Source organism: Podarcis cretensis (assembly GCF_951804945.1).
Source record: "Podarcis cretensis genome assembly, chromosome: 10".
Taxonomy (NCBI): Eukaryota; Metazoa; Chordata; class Lepidosauria; order Squamata; family Lacertidae; genus Podarcis; species Podarcis cretensis.
In genome coordinates this window covers 43,604,840-43,617,494 of record NC_137179.1, presented here as the reverse complement: position 1 = coordinate 43,617,494, position 12,655 = coordinate 43,604,840, and the positions used below count along the sequence as shown (strand labels likewise).

The 12,655-nt window shown below is 42.3% G+C and overlaps 1 protein-coding gene across 2 annotated transcripts in view; it reads right to left on the bottom strand.

Annotated features, from left to right (window-relative positions):
* The window catches only part of OSBPL8 (oxysterol binding protein like 8), a 67,492-nt gene extending 58,161 nt beyond the window's left edge, over window positions 1–9,331 (bottom strand). Inside the window, exon 1 of one of the 2 annotated variants that reach the window (XM_079993795.1) lies at window positions 9,111–9,331. The gene's annotated coding sequence lies outside the window, so the exon portion shown is untranslated. The remainder of the gene's footprint in view (window positions 1–9,110) is intronic. The other variant, XM_079993799.1, reaches the window with a different exon arrangement.
* Window positions 9,332–12,655: the final 3,324 nt, after the last annotated feature.

Genomic DNA, 12,655 nt, shown 5'->3' with positions numbered 1-12,655 from the left:
ACAAATTCTGTGTCAAAGTACTCTTGCAGTCCACTTGGTATGAAAAGTTGGGCCAACCTGATATAGATAATTCAGAAATAAGCAGCCCTAGTGGTCAAATAATTTCAGTAAAGAAGACATGGCTGCTTGTTTTTCTCACTACTATAGTTTATTTAAAGTCAGTCCCTCATGGGCTTCAAAATGACCCAAGGAGCCAAGCTTGATCTGAGTGCCGCAAACAAGTTAAATACATGATTAAACATGGTGTCTTTGGAGTCATACCCCACAAATCCATTCAAACTGTTATAATGGAAGCAGTAACAATGTGAGTAAATGTGGGAAAGTCAGAAAGTAGTTATTTCTGACAAAACGCCTACATTGTGGCTATAGTATGCAGCATAGCTTCCACTGCATTTTCAACACAAATAACTGCTGAAATATTAGATGTTAAAGCTTTCACACTATCACAGATGAAAGTCAGCAATGCTTCATAAATGAGCAATTCAATTTATTACTGTAATTAATGAAAAAATATTACTGATAAAAAGCAGAAGATAAGACTATAAACAGGAACTAGCTTTAAGGAAGATAATATTACCAATAAACAATATCACCCCTTTGGATAAACTACTGGAAAGGCTACTAATGAAGGTAGCCCTGTTACAGCCTTGGGCTTCTTTGGAATTACTGAAAATCAAGCTTTCCAGTTTATCAAGACAAATAGAAAGGTAAGAATGAGAGGCTGTCATGTGTTAATTGGGCAATGAATCAGAGTACCAAATCACAGAGATCCTTTGTGACAACAATGTTAAGCAGTCATTCCAAAAAGGCATCCCATATGCTATGTGCAAGGAAGTACTTTGTATATATGTCACACATTCACGATATCCCATTTCTAGGAGCTCCACTACCCTGTCATGAAGGTGGGGAGAAGAATTCCTATGCCCATAAAGATGATCACTTAGCAACCAAGTGGCAAAGGGAAATTTCAGGAGGACATTTACATCCCCTTTGCCAAACAGTAAACTGACTCTTCATAACAACTCCAGCATGGCATGCGGCAGCTCCCACAATAAGCTGAGACACCAGGAGGCTTGTAGCAATATGCAACTTCTATTTTCAGGCCAAATCATTTAGCAGATAAATGTTTGAACAAAAAAGAGACAATGCCAAACTTAATGTCTCAGGATTGCTCAGCTGCAAAGCACACTGCTTTGAATCACATAGCTCATAATCATACACTTTGAGGGGTCGTTTTTTTAAAAAAAAAAAAATACAATCAAGCAGTATATAATGTTTGTGAACCAGATAAATAGGTTTTACCCCATTAAGCAGCCATTTTGCTTGGGTTAAACAAAAATGAGTTCCTCTCATATTTCAGAGTTCAGGACAAATCACACTGCTATTTACTCTTCACCATACAGAGATATTATGAAGGAGTAAGGGATGTGGGTGGTGCTGTGATTTAAACCACTGAGCCTCTTGGGCTTGCTGATCGGAAAGTCGGCAGTTCGAATCCATGCGAGGGGGTGAGCTCCCGTTGCTATGTCCCAGCTTCTGCCAACCTAGCAGTTTGAAAGCACACCAGTGCAAGTAGATAAACAGGTACCACTGCGGCAGGAAGGCCGCTCCCTGCAAGGCCCTTTCCACCTGGCCTAGGGGGCAGGGCCCATACCTACCAGCCCCACAAAAGATGCTCCTCATGAGGCCAGAGGAACATCACCCAGCTATTGATTTATTGATTTAGTATGCTGTAAACCGCTTTGAGATTTTTATTAAAAATATAAAGCGGTATAAAAATTAAGTAAATGGCATTTCCGCATACTCTAGCTTCCGTTGCGGTGTTCCGTTGCACCAGAAGCAGTTTAGTCATGCTGGCCACATGACCCGGAAAGCTGTCTGTGGACAAACGCTGGCTCCCTTGGCCTGATAGCGGAGATTAGTGCTGCATCCCATAGTCGCCTTTGGGTGGACTTAACTGCCCAGGGGTCATTTACCTTTAACTTACTATGGAGTAAAGTCCAAGCTGTGGACATGATGAGCAGGCTACAAGAGATATAATGGCAACAAGACAGCACAAGAACTGCCTAAATGAGTCTCCATTTTTTTATTGTATTGTTTAATTTCACTGCACACAGGTGGTGTAGTGACATTAAAGGTTTATTATTATTATTATCTATTATGCTGAAAAGTTTCACTAACAACAAAAAAGAACATGGAAGTCTCTTGCAATGAACTGGAGACTTTCTGCAAAGAAGAACCAACCATACCTCTAGGCAGTTTCTTGAGCAACCTGCGAACATTTTAGACAAATTCAATAATCTGTATAACCTTTGATCCTGCTTGTTCCTGAAAATACATAGCTGTGGGCAAACTAGTGAGCAACTCACAAAGTCTTTCCTAGCAGAAACTGAATACCACTGACAAAATATTGCACTATGTTAGTGAGGTCTTGACACAGCCTTTCTCTTAGCCATTGAGGATTTTAATAATAGATAAATAAAACCATCAGCAGATAGCAGAATTGTAAGAATTAAAGATTTTTAAAGATCAAGATAAATAAAAGATCTTTAGTACCAAAAGGTCATTAAATTTGACATCAGATTAGCATATCCAGGGAGAGAATGCCCCACACAGCACCTCTGCTGCAAAAGCCTTCAGATAAAGGGCAGCTGGGGAAAAGAAGGGGGAATTAATGTGTAGGATTAGAAGATCACTATTACCACAAATGCTACAAATTATAGATTTATTCTACTCTGCCTCCAATAATACACACCAAGATCCTTTAAATGGCCAGTAACCACTTTCTTTCACTTCTCTAACAAGTGGGCAAAGACAGTAAAATAAAAGCAGAGTCAAGATGAAAACGAGAGAATGGAAATGAAACAAGAGCAGCTAACATATGCAGAACAAGACACCATCAGCAGAAACAGGATAGGAGGAAGCCAAAGGTAGTCACCACTGCCTTCAACTTTACAAATCCTTAGTCAACAACTAGCTTTATACAATTTTAAACAGAGGAACAGAACCACATAACAATGACTTCACTAGAAGGAGAACCTCCAAGACATACTTTTAAGATTGTCTAAAAGCTACTTGCTTTGGAGCACTTTTTCTGGAGTGCAGCTATATATCCTGATCCTCATCATTGGACTAGGAACTCACACTGTCACCACAAGCAGGTTGTTTAAAGGTTTTATTTAGCAATTCAGTACAGCGCACAAACTTGAGCCTACAGGTTACAAAGCATTAAGCACAGAAGACCTCTAAGGTGCATGACTAGGTATTGCTAAGACGTTTATCCAACAAGTGACACATATCCTAGACTCTGCTTATGAATGCATGGGCATGACTATTTGTGCAGCAAGCAGCCCAAGTCTGAAGACTGGCCAAGCAAATGGGCATGCCTCTGAGCAGACTGGGCATGCAGCACTGGCATGAGCTGGTGCTGGTGCCCTTGAAGATGAAGGCATCAAAGCTGGCTCACTATCCATTTTCTACCCTGGTGCCTCTCTCAAAGCAGACAGCTACTCCCTAACAGGAAAAGAATCTCAAGCCAGCTCACTTGCAAATACTGAAGTCTTCAGGAGGCTCACAGGCAATTCACTTGAGCCCTCCTGTGGATCTGAACCTCTTCATCCTTCAACTTCCCATGGACCGCCCACTTCTTGGGTTCCTGAATCATCAATCCCCAACCCACTAGAGCCCTGGTCTAGATTGGATTCCTCCAGGTCTCTGAGCTCCTCCCATTCCTCCTTTGAATGATACCACCCTCTCCAGGAATTCTCCAGGTGACTCACAACACCATATGGACTTGGGCCTTCTTTGTGGTAGCTTACCCAATCGTGAGATCCACTTGCCTTACTTCTCTTACCTCTCACAAAGTTGATAAAGCAAAATAAAAAATCAAGAGGGCTGTCAGCTGCTAAATTTTAATGAGTTTTATAGACGGCTAGTTCATTTTTACTTGTAAGTGATTTAATTTAGAGTTACTCTATTTTTATTTGTTTATTTGTATAAGCATTTCACTATTTTTGTAAACCACTGCAATAATATTCCATGTTAGTTAACATAATAAATAGGATGAGTCTATTAGCATAACATAAAATTATCTGTGTATATTGCAGCACATGCAGCTCAGTTTGCAAACCGTCACACGCCATTTTTCCGCTTTCCACACTTAAAACTAATGTTTTTAAACTGGCAACAAACCTCCTTACTGCTATATGAATCTGCAGTTTGAGCAACAGTGCTGCAGAATCTTTGATAACATATCATAACAAGTGTAAATTTTTCTAAGTAATCTATGCAAGTCAGCCAAGGCAACCATTTCCCAAATTATTTCCAAAGGCGGCAAAAGCAGAATAAGATCTTGAAGACCTGATAAATAAAGTAAGTTTACAGACAGTCCTCAAAGCACTTGTACAGATAGAATCCCCAAAGGAAAAGCCACTTGAGAATTGTAAGCATACACTGAGAAATTTGAAACTAAATCAACACTTTAAAGGATGGGAGGAAAGTAGAGGAATACAAAATAATACTAAGACAAGGAATGCATGGTTCCAAAGGCATTCATACACTCTAGTTTGAAGAAAATTTGCCTGGTAACTCTGCATATGAAAAAGAGTAAACAATAGAACAGTGGTGCTATATGTGGCACACTAATTTATCTCTGTCCACTAGAGAAAACTATTATGCAAATATATTATCTGAAAACCATCATATTTAGGGAATCAGGAACAAATCTGGGTAACTACATATTTTTTAATGAAATGTTACATTTTATATCAGATAGTAATCTGATCTATGTAATTCAGTGAAAGGGTTTTTTTTAATGCTTATTTGAATTGCACACTCTAGACGACTGAGCTGCAGTCTAAAATTAAACTAGTATATTGTTCTGTTGGCTGCTACAGATATTTGCACAGCAGTGAAACCAACCAATATTTGTTTTTGGTTTAGAGTTCTGTTCTTCAGAGAGCCAAGATCCAGTTGCATCCTTTTGGGGATTCACAAAAATGCCAGCAAGGTAAATAAAGAAAACAAATCACTTGTAGTATATGTGAAACATATGTGAAATGACTAGTTTTCATGAGATTTTTTAGGACTGGGGGCCCTTGAAAAAATGTAAAAGTATAATTACTCCACAGGAAACAAAAATAATGTTTGCAAAATTTCTAATGAAATTAGAATCATTTTACAGTGAAAAATAATTTTTAAAAGCCCTGCATCTGTCAAGACTCCCAGATATATTAAAGGTAGTGTGCAATAGAAAAGCAAATGTCAGCAGACAAACTTTCCAATCATAAACTGATTCCGACATACTTGAAAAAGTAGAACTTGGAAAAAGGATACTGGAGGTAGAGTCACAGATTAAATCATACTCAAACTGAATTTGCACAAGGAAATCCTGTCTGCTCTCAGATGGGAAAGAAAAACGTTTTTTGCTATATGGGAGCAAAATCACTGAGATTTCTGAGAAAGGCAGCCCAGTGGGAAAAGATATACCTAAGAAAGACATCCAATAAAGGATGAAAAAATCTTTACTGCAATAACTGTTACTAAAGAAATGAGGCAGCAGGGAGACTAGAAGGAATACAGTAAACGCGGGGCAAAGGAGATAAATGCACATATTACTGAAGGACGCATAGCTCTGTCCAACAGTCAGCCCTCAAGCACCTGGGCAATCACAGAAACAGAACTATACACTTGCATGCACGCACTCAAAATCCTGTCTCTTGTACAATGATTTTGAAGACAACCACATATATTATAAATGTCTATGCTGAAGTATTCTTCCACAGCTGTATGGTCTCTGTAGTTACAAAAAACAAAACAGACAAAGCAGTCTCCTTATTAAATTCAATAAACTTGTGTTGGCATGGAAATGTGCAAGTTTTTTAGTTACACAGAACCATGAAGCAGAAGTGATCTAGATCACAAGTTCACAAAAATCAGGATTAAGGTTTTAATCACTTTAAACTGGCCTCTTCACAAAACAGTATTAGTTGACCAGACTAAAGAGATTTGTGTATGTAAATAAGCTCCATTTTTTACAGCCCAATTCAAGGTGCTGGTATTTACCACTGAAACCCTAAACAGGGCCAAGATATTTGAAACACTCCCTTCTTCCATATGAACCTGCCTGTTGGATAAAATAATAATCCAAGACACTGCTGTATACCCTACCACCAACAAAGGGTTAGTTAGCAGAAATATGGGACAGGGCCTTTTCTGTGGCAGCACATTGCTATGGAATTCTCTTACTAGGGAAGATAGACAGTCTCCATCACTGGCCCCCATGACATTAGGGTGGGCTATGTATTTTTTATTCTACTTGCCTTTTGTTTTTTTTAATTTGAGACTGAAAGTTTAACTCTGCTCTTTTTGGTTTTTGATATTCTAATCCTGATATTGTTTAAATTGGTTTTTATTTCATTTTAACTTTTGTAACCTGTCTTGGAGCCATTATTAGGGAAGAAAGGTGATATATCCACAAATAAATAAATGTTTGGTGTTATATACATCCTAGATAAGAATTCACTGGATCATGGACACAATACAGTAATCAATGCTATTTAATTTATAAAAGGTGAGCCAGTGGCAATGAACCACCAGAAACTGGAGCTAGCCTCATTTCCAGAGTCAAGCACGAGCAGTCGGCGATGTGGAAAATGGGATTTAAAAGACCCCAATACACCTTACCTGCTATCGTCACTGCTGATAATTCTCTTTTCCCCACCCCTATTAAATTTCCTTTTGTCTTTTTCCTTTCATATGCCCCACTGCATTTTTAATGTTATTTTTTAACAGCAAAGTATCCAGAAGCTAGATTCTGGTGAGGTTCCCAAAATAAAAGGCTGTAAAACTCTTGCACTTGCAACCTACCTCAAGTTGGTGACACTGCCAGTAAAAACAGCCCTGCCTCTACAGATTCATGCAAACAGAGACCTGTTCATTGCCACAACAACTGGCAAATTATGTATGCATGCATCATGCTGGATTCACCACAAAAATATATCCTCCTGCACCTGCAGTGAGTGCAAAAGACATGTTGATGTTTGTTAGGATAGAGGCGGCATCAGCACAGGGGAGGTTATTTTAAACAGTCAAACCAACTATAGAGTATTCTTAAACCTGGCTTGGTACTAAAAATTGCCCAATTTTGCCAAACACAACTGCAGGCCATATCCAGAAAGTCTAGCTGGTCCTCTGACCTTGCAACAACTCATCCTTTCTTCAGATGTTTTACAACTCATTTTTTCCATTATTTTCTGTAGCTGCAGAATTTCTGAATGGTGCAAGGATGCACCACAGAACTGAGGGAGAGCTTCTATTGATTCAACTCTGTTTCTATGTTATAACACCAATCACAAAATCTAAAGTGTGAACAGAATCATGGCCTATTTAGAAACATGTTGTTGGCATCTGTCTGTCTCCAGAGACAAAAAAGTGCACCTCCGGGGTTTAAGTCAAACCGCTGCGTTAGCAGCACCCGAGTGACCTCCCTGGGATGCAAGCCTGAACAGTGTGTATGGAGGTCCTGGGCTGTCCAGAAGAAAATATCCCTCCTCTTGGCCTTGATGATGTGGTCCAAAGGAAAGAAAAGCAATATGTTTGTCACCAGCTTGGCTGCAGTTGACAGACGGAGGCGTACAAGGCGCCATCCAATTGTCTTAGGGACTCCAGATTTGTGTAGGATTTACTCCTTAGCCTTTTCATCTCCCAAAGATATCCTGCAAAGCAGCAGAAGTTTAGAATCATAGTTTTCCTTCTCCTAGATGGGTTACCTTCCCTTGACAAGCCCCATTTGTCACTCACTTCCCTCTGCAGCACATGAAGAAACCGCTTTCTTGACCACTGGACCCGTTATTGGTCTCATCCTCTTAATCTGCTGGAGCCTGTCTTTGAATGCAGGGGAAGTCCCTAACTCACTGAGGGTTTGAGACACATCAGTTATACTCACCTAGTTTAGCAGGCCAGTTGAAGATGTTCCCTGGGTGTGGCCACTGTCACATGCTGACAGCTTCTAGGAGCCACAGGTGAGAACTGAGTGCAGGGTGGGGACAAAGGGCACAACATGTCCCACTAGAGGTAGTATTTCCCACCACAACACCCCATATACCCCTTCAGAAACAAGCACTATATAAATTAGAGGGGTGGCTGGCAGGTAAATTTGCATAGAACCAACTAGAAATTGCATTCATAATTATTTAGGAGCACATAATACATACCTATCCTCAGAATAAATAACCCCGCTGCTGTCATACACTCAGACTCCTAGTAAACAACTGACCAACCCACTTGCACAGGGTTGACTAATTGGAGGAAGGAAAGCAAGTACTGAAAATTCCGTGTCAAGTTGTGGGACCTGCCAATTATTGGCAATGACAACAACAAGGTAGGGTGTGATTACTTTGCAACTTATATGGCACCACCCTACTGCCTGGTTTTCTTGCTTAAGCCTCTTGCAGCACCTTTCAATTCCCCTCCACCGGCAAATTGGTTATATATCTATCCCTTAGCAGCTCTGCAGAGGGGCAGGGTAACTGGCACTTTTAGTTATAGGTGGAGGAAAGCAGAGAAAAATTGCCTGATTGCCCTCTATTTACAGGAAGTTACTGAAAACACGTGTTATAAACCTAATATATAAATATGATGAATTCAAGTAGAGTACGGCACATTAAAATGTGGATTTTCAGGAACCTTTATCCACCTGACCTATTGTTACAGAGATAAAACCCACGTGGGCAAGACCAGAGAGCAGATATGAGAATTAGGACTCACTCCCAGTAGTTGCCAGTTTCCATCGCTTCCATCCCCGCTCCCTTGGGCCACAACAGCTCTTTAACTTTTTTTTATGACAGCAGCACCGGAGTTCCCTCTCGCCTCCGTGGCTGCTGTCAAAACCGCCAGGGCTGGGAGACGTGCCCAAGGTCACGCCGCGCCAGCGCCCAACCCGGGACCCCCCCCTCCCACAGACGCTCGTCTGAATGCGCAGCCCCCCGCCCCGCGTCTTCCCCACCGCCGCGCATCCTCACTCTGGGCCAGCAAACGCCCAGTGGGACAAGGGCGCCCCACAGCTCGCTAGGGCAACGCCCCCCACCCCACGCCACGCCCGGCCTTCTTACCTCGGTTCCCAGGGGTCCCCGGGCGAAGGGGCGGAGTGACCCCCTCCGTCCCCCGGACCCGCCACCCCCGGAGAGAGGGGCCGGGCCAGAGCGACCAGAGATGGCTTGAGGAGGAGAAAAGCGGAACGCCGCTGAGGGAAGCGCTGCCTCCGCCGCCCCCCCCCCCCCCTCACGCCGCCGCTCGCGCTGACTGAAGCCGGTCGGCCGCGCGCCCGCCTGCTCGCTCTTCTCCCCCTCCCCTCCTCACTCTCCCTCGCGGACTCGCTGCCGTTGCAGGTTCGGAGTCGCCGCTTGATGCTCTCATCAACGGCCGCCGCGCTACCTCTCTATCGCCTCCTGCGCACAGACCTTGCTGTGGAAGGGGACCGGCGGGCGGGAGAGCCTTTCGCGCGCAACCACGCCCTTCTCGGGGATCACGTGATAGGGGATCCTGGGCACGGCGCTGAGGTAACAGGCGGAGACGCCGCCCTCTGGGTTTTTATTATTTTTTTAATCCGCTGGTTCTGCAGAGCTACAGGCAGGCCTCGCGCTGTGGGCCCGCCCTTTTTGTCTCCCGAAGTCCCTGCGCAGAACAGCCTGGCGAGAGAATACGTGCTTGGCTCCAGTTCACACGCACGCATATAAACACACGCGCTCTCTTCTTTCCCCAGGGCCAAGCAGCTCAGGACTTCGGGGGGGCGGTGCGCGTTCAGGGCGCCACCCCATAGACAGAAAAGGCAATTTTTTGAGCTTTTGCTGCAGTCGTCGCAGCAGGATATTTAGCCCAGATCATCACACCCCCGTATCCCTCCCATCAGGGTTGCAACCTCTGGAACTGCATTACTAGGGAAGATGTGGAATAAGCTCGAATAATCGTAATCTTTTCCATTAGTTTTCTTCCATTAAAACAATGTTTTATGTAAGATCTGAACTGTTGCTAAAAGCAAATTTTAGCTCATTCATCCGGGACCTGAAATTACGTTAACAACTTAAACGTCTGGTTCTGCAACTATCCAGCTAGTTGCTGCTTCCTATACATAGCTGAAATCATTATCGGAGTTCTTCGTGTTTGATATTGCAGCCCCCACCCTAGAAACTTCTTAAAACACTGTGCATCTTTCGGACAAGCCGCACTAATTTGGAAGCATACTCTTTGGATGCGTGATTCCCTACACTGCCTCCCACGCCTACTTTTATATGTAGCTTAATAGCTAAATATACTTGTGTAATGGACATGGATGGCTTAGTGATGGCTGCTTAAGACTAAAAGCTTGAGAAGAGTTATGTGTGCTTAAGCCTATTGAGTTCAGCGGGTTTAGGCACGCCTCTCTTGATAAGATAGGCTTGGATTGTACACCATAGTTGGTGACTGACTGACTGATGGTTGTTAGTTACTGGACACCCACCTACTGTGGTGCAGTTTGTAGAAATAAAGTTTCACAAAGCTTTCCTTCTTCGAGATGGGCTACCAAGTTGAGTTTTTGTAGAAGGCTTCCAGAAAGGGGTGGGGAGAGCTCCAAGAAAATTTGCTTTCTTACCACTTTTATTGGGCTAACATATACTGCTGAGAGCACTATACAGAATTGAAATATAGAGACAAGGAAGTGCCAGCTGATTGTAAAGCATATAAGGTGAGTGGGTGTTTTTAGTGTTTCCACTAATATGCGAAGGGAAAGAATTAAGAAACTGCTCCTTCCCTGCTCACGAGCACTTGCTTAAGTGAGTTTGGCTTTACATAACATGTAGAAGAGAGGCTGGATCTAAACGCAGTAGTAGGGGGTGGTAAAATGAACTACCATGCCAGGCTGCAGTTAGAGCAGCATCCCCAACCAGGTACCCTCCAGATGTTTTGGACTACAACTGGTATCAGCCCCAGCCAGCATGGCCAATGGTCAAGGCAATGGAAATTGTCCAAAACATCTGGAGGGTCCCTGTTGAATAAGGCTGAGATAGAAAATTACATCCTGGACAGCATAATAGGATGGGTTGTCACAGCTTTTACTGTGAACTAAAATGTTGCTTGACACCTATAGACTCATAACTCAGAAAACTGTTCTGCATTTTTGGCCTTTATAACAAGCTTTTCAGCTCAGCAACCTTTTCAGTAAGCATTTTTCCGTTTTTCCTTTGTGATACGACTGCAGCACAAAAGCTTCATTATCTGATTCTAATGTTTGTTTACATCACAGTTCTGTTCCTTGAAGACAGGTTTTGCTGTCTTTGGTGTATTTTATTAATAATTCTTCCCTTAGAGCAAACCTCTATAAATAAAACTCCTACATAAAAGAAATATTCCCAAGAGTCAGACATTAAATGCTCTCCAAGTGTAAGATTTCAATAGATTTGCTAACTCCCTATCTTTAAACGGCTTCGGTTTGTGAGCTATGGAGGGGGAGAAGATGGTCAATGAATCTACCTTCGCTGTCCCAGTTATCTTGTCTTCTAGATGGAAGTGGAATACAGTGGAACCTTGGTTCTCAAATGGCTTAGTTGATGAACAAATCGTAACCCAAATGCCGCAAACCCAGAAGGAGATGCTTTGGTTTGCAAACTATTTTCGGAAGCCAAACGTGCTATGCTTCTGTTCTGAGTGCTTCTGCTGAAGTCTGCCGGCTGGCGATTCCTGAGCACCCACGCAACACAGAGGTGATATTTGGAGCTTATATTTGGTGATTTTGTTTTTGCGACTTTTTCGGTTTATTTGTTTTTGTGACTGTGTGGAACCCAGTTCAGCTACGGTATTTTCAGAAGCACTCTTGCAATTTGATTGTGTGACTGTGTGGAAATGGATAAAAGCTGCAAAGCCAAGAGAACCATTAACAGAACAACAAGTCCATGGGTTTGCATGTGAGTAGTGATGATGTGCAGGGGTTAGTGAAGGACCACAAGACTGAGCTCACCACAGAAGAACTTCGAAACATTCTGACAGAACAGCAACAGGCGGCAACTGAGGAAATATCTTCAGAGCAGGAGGAGAGCAGAGAAAGTGTATCCACTGCAGTGATCCAAGAAATGCTTGCAAAATGTGCTGACATGCAAACTTTTGTTGAAAAATATCACCCTGATAAAACTGCTGTAATTCATGCCACTTACACTTTCAATGAAAATGTTATGTCTCACTTTAGACAATTTTTAAAACATTGGAAAAAGCAACTCTCAATTGAAATTTTTTTAGTGAGGAAAAGAATTAGCGGGTCTGAAACAGATGTCAGTGGTTTAAAAAAAGCAAGGGAAGGAATGGTAGGAGAGGAGTCACCGATTGTGATTCTGGAAGAGGACCCCGACCCCCCATCCAAACAACAACTATCATCAGTGCAGGAAAGAAAAAATTACATTTTCATTTTTATCATGTACAATACCGTTTTATTTATTTTACGGTACAATACATTGTTTATTGCTTTTATTTTATGGATCATTGGTCTCGTTAGATAGTAAAATTCATGTTAAATTGCTGTTTTAGGGGTTGTTTTTAATCGGCTGGAACGGATTAATCCAATTTGCATTACTTTCTTTCGGAAACACACTTTGGTTGTCAAACTTTTTGGAAATTGAACGGACATCCGGAA